The sequence below is a fragment of the Myotis myotis genome, unplaced genomic scaffold (assembly GCF_014108235.1).
Source record: "Myotis myotis isolate mMyoMyo1 unplaced genomic scaffold, mMyoMyo1.p scaffold_m19_p_3, whole genome shotgun sequence".
Lineage (NCBI taxonomy): Eukaryota > Metazoa > Chordata > Mammalia > Chiroptera > Vespertilionidae > Myotis > Myotis myotis.
Window position 1 is genome coordinate 55,596,249 of NW_023416335.1, and position 4,897 is coordinate 55,601,145.

General features: G+C 35.3%; 1 pseudogene; it reads left to right on the forward strand.

The window, feature by feature from the left end:
- The first annotated feature begins 419 nt into the window (after window positions 1-419).
- On the forward strand, window positions 420-3,399 carry LOC118650413 (annotated as a pseudogene).
- The last annotated feature ends 1,498 nt before the right edge of the window (window positions 3,400-4,897 follow it).

The following is a 4,897-nucleotide window of genomic DNA, read 5'->3' on the forward strand; positions in this document are numbered from 1 at the left end:
AATATCAAAAATCTTCATGACCTTCGACTAGGCAAAGATTACTAAAATAAGATCTGAAAACCACTAGCCATAACAGAAAAAACAATTTAAGCTTCTCTATTAAAATTAAGAGCTTATGTTGTCAAAACATAATGACAGAAAAAGCAATACATAGAATAGAGAAGATATTTGTTAGACATATATTAAGCAAAAAAAACTGATTTCCAGGATATATAAGAACTATAAATCAATAAGGAAATGGCAGATAATGAAATTAGAAAATGGTCAAGTCTCTTAAACAGACATTTTACAAATAAGCACATCCAAGTTCTTAACATAGAAAAGAAATTCAACTTCAATAACCAGCAAGGAAAGGCTAACTAAACTTCCCAGTATACCATTTACATTCCCATCAAAATAACTGAAATGAAGAAGACACTATGGTATTTCCTGAGATCACGAAGCACTTGTATACTGCTGTGGAGAATGCAAATCAGTTCATCCAACTTGAAAAACGATAGTATCCACTAAACCTTAATTTACTCAAATCCAATAACCTAGCCTTTACTTCTAAATATGTAACCCACTTAAATGCTATTATGGACTAACTTGTGTCCCCTCCACCCTAAATTCATATGCTGAAGTCCCAACCACCAAAATGACTGTATTTTGAGACAGTGCCTTTAAGGAAGTAATTTATGTTAAATGTCGCCATAAGGATGGGCCTAATCCAATTAGACTGGAGTCCTTATAAGAAGAGAAAGAGACCCCAGAAGTGTACATACAGAGGAAAGGTCACTTGAGGTCATAGCAAGGAGGCAGTTCCTGGCAAGCCCAGGAGGGAGGCCTAGAGAAACCAAACCTGCTGACACCTTGATCTTGGACTTCAACCTCCAGAACTGTGAGAAGATAAATTTCCACTGTTTAGGCTACCCACTCTGTGCTATTTTGTTATGGCGGCTCTCACAGACTAATGCATTTGCATTCAGATATTCACATACACTCAAAAAATATAAGAATGTTCCTAGCAATACTCTTGAGAAAAATCAAAACCTAGAAACAGCCCAGATGTCCAAGTACAGAAAGAGTGTACAAATTGTAGTAATGTATACAATAGGATATAATTAGGCAGTAAAGATCTATAAGTTACAGCTAGACACAGAAACATGAATCATATAAAACTGTGGTACATCTACACAGTGGAATACTATGCTGCAGTAAAAAAGAAGGAGTTTTTACCATTTGCAACAGCATGGATGGAACTGGAGAGCATTATGCTAAGTGAAATAAGCCAGTCAGAGAAAGATCAATATCACATGATCTCACTCATTTATGAAATATAATGAATAAGATAAACTGATGAACAAAAACAGATCCAGAGACAGAGAAGCATGGATCAGACCGTCAAACCTCAGAGGGAAGGTAGGGGAGGCTGGGGGTAAGGGGGAGAGATCAACCAAAGGACTTGTATGCAAGCATATAGGCCTAACCAATGGACACAGACAACAGGGGGATGAGGGCATGAATGGGGGGATGGGGGGTAATGTGGGGATAAGGACACATATGTAATAACTTAATCAATAAAGAAATTTAAAAAATAAAAATAAAATAAAAAAAAATTAAACATAATGTTGAGCATAAACATAAACATAAAAGAAACCAAGTATAAGAGAATATATATTGACTGGTTCTATTCATATAAAGTTCTGGCGAATCAGTCCAAATGAATCTGTGGTGTTAGGAATCAGGAGAGTGTTTATTTAACCTCGGGGGCAGTAATAGGAAGTGAGTACCAGGGGCTTTTCTAAGATGCTTGTATCACTCTGATTCTCAATTTCAGTGAGTTCTAGTTACATGTTTTGTAAAAAAATCACTGTTATTTATACAGTGTTTTGTATGTATGTTATATATCAATAACAATTAGCAAGCATTCTGGGATTCAAACTGTGACTGCCTAGCTTCAAAACTCTGGATATCCCATTACACTGTTAAATAGTTTTATATTCCAATCATGTCAGGTAGTCTTAGATATCTGTGTACAGTCTTCCATAATCTATAGTGACAATTCATATCATTAAATATCTTCTAGAATTTTACTCAGACAAAATAGCTCCATGTAATAAAATTCTCTTTACTAAGTCCCCCCCCCCCCTTAGTTTTTCTATCAGAACGTTGTTGTTCTCACCAGTTCAGAGAGCAAATATCTGCCATAGGTATTGTTTCCTCCCATGAAGCTCAGAAGCAGGAAAGGCTTTTGCCTCTCACAAAAACCCTGCATGCTTACACTGACTTAAAGTTTCCCATGCTGAGTCATCCTGGGAATGTCACAGAGTGCAGGGTTTTAAAGGGACAGTTTTAAGAAGAAGAAATAGAAAGAGAGGAACATAGATCTAAAAAAGATTGCAATACATAATTACCTATCAATAAGAACCTTAAGTGTAAATGGATTAAATGCTCCAATCAAAAGACTTAACAGAGCTGAATAAATAAAAAACATAACCCATATATATGCGTCTACAAGAGACTCAACTCCAAACAAAAGGTACACCCTGGCGACAGTGAAAGAATGGGAAAAATATGCTGTGCAAATGGAAACAAAACAAAACAAAAAAGCAAGCTGGGGTAGGAATATTTATATTGGACAGAATAGACTTCAAGAAGAGATAAATGAGGTCACTACTTAATACTAAAGGGATCAAACCAACAAGAGGATATAACCCTTGTAAACATATATGCACTACACATAGGAGCACCTAAATATATAAAGAAAATCTTGGTGGACTTTAAGGGAGACATCCATAGCAATACAGTCATCATAGGGGATTTTAACACCATGCTGTTATCAATGATTAAATGCTTCCAGACAAAAAATCAACAAGAAAACAGCTACCTTAAACAACACACAAGATCAGATGGATTTAATTGATATTTACAGTACATTTTGTCCCAAAGCAGCAGACTATACATTCTTCTCAAGTGCACATGAAATATTCTCAAAGATAGACCACATGTTAGGACACAAAAAAAAGTCTGTATAAATTCAAAAATATTAAAATCACTCTCTTGAAGCACCTCGGTCTGGGTTGTGCAGTAGGCATTCCAGGCACAAGGGATGGATGAGAGCTGGGTAGGTGGTAAGTAGCCTACAGCATTTTTTTTGTCACCGTGACGAGTTTACCCCTCAATCCCAAACCTTACTCAATGGATTAACAGGAAAGCCAGTAATGGTGAAACTTCAGTGGGAGGATGGAAGACAAAGACTACCTGGCATCTGTAAATAGCTATATGAACATGCAACTTGCAAACACAGAAGAACACATAGATGGAGCCTTGTCTAGACACCTGGGTGAAGTTTTAATAAGGTATAATAATGTTCTTTATATCAAGGGTGTTGAAGAAGATGGAAAAATTAGAGAATAGCATCTTTTCTGAAGAATTTTTTAAATATATATTTTTAGACAATAAAAATTTGTTTTTTCAACTTGAAAAAAAAAGAAGATTGAAATCACATCAAGCATCTTCTCAGATTACAATGGCATGAAAATAGAAATCAACTACAATAAAAAAATCTCAGAAACTTTATAAGGTCCGGCTGGCGTTGCTCAGTGGTTGAGTGTCGACCTATGAACAAGGAGGTCACTGTTAAATTCTCAGTCAGGGCACATGCCCAGGTTGTGGGTTGATTCCCAGTGAAGGGTATGCAGGAGGCAGCCGATCCATGATTCTGTCTCATCATTGATGTTTCTATCTCTCTTTGTCTCTCCATTCCTGTCTCTGAAATCAATAAAAACATTTTTAAAGAAAACATTCAAACATGTGGAGGCTAAATAGCATGTTATTAAATAATGAAGATGTTAACAATGAGATCAAGGAAGTAATAAAAAATTACCTGGAAACAAATAAAAATGAACACACAGCAAAAGCAGTACTGAGAGGGAAGTCCATGGTATTACAGTTCTACCTCAAGAAGCAAGAAAAATATCAAGTAAACAATCTAACCCTGCTTAAAAGAACTAGGAAAAGAAGAAAAAATAAAGCCCAAAAGAAGGAAGAAAATAATAAAGATCAGAAATAAATCACATAGAAACTACAAAATCAATACAAAAGATCAAGGAAACCAAGAGCTGGTTCTTTGAAAAGATAAAGAACTTTTAGCCAGATTCATTAAGCAACATAGAGAGTAAATAAAAATCCCCGAGTAAATAAAATCAGAAATAAAAGAGAAGTAACAACTGACATCTCAGAAATACAAAATACTATGAACAACAATGTAGCAGGATACAAAATTAATATCTAGAATTCAGTGGCAGTGTATCAGAAAGAGAAACCAAGAAAACAATCCCATTTACTATTGCAACAACAAGAAAAAAATAAGGTACCTAGGAATAAACTTACCCAAGGAGATAAAAGACCTATACTCAGAAAACTATAGGGCATTGAAGAAAGAAACTGAGAAAGATACACACAAGTGGAAGCATATACCATGTCCATGGATTGGAATAATTGACATCATTAAAATGTCCATACTACCCAAAGCAATCTATAGATTTAATGCAATTCCTAATACCAATGACATATTTCACAGATGTAGAGCAAATATTCCAAAAATTTATATGGAACCAAAAAAGACCCTGAATAACCTTAGCAATCTTGAGGAAGAAAAATAAAGTTGGAGGAATCACAATACCCAATATCAAACTATACTACAAAGCCATTGTAATCAAAACAGCCCGGTACTGGCATAAGAACAGGCATGTAGATCAATGGAATAGAATGGAGAACCCAGAAATCAACCCATGCCTTTTTAGTCAATTAATTTTTGACCAAGGAGGCAAGAGCATACATCAGAGTAAAGACGGTCTCTTCAATAAGTGATGTTGGGAAAATTGGACAGGTACATGTATTTTTGCTGATATAT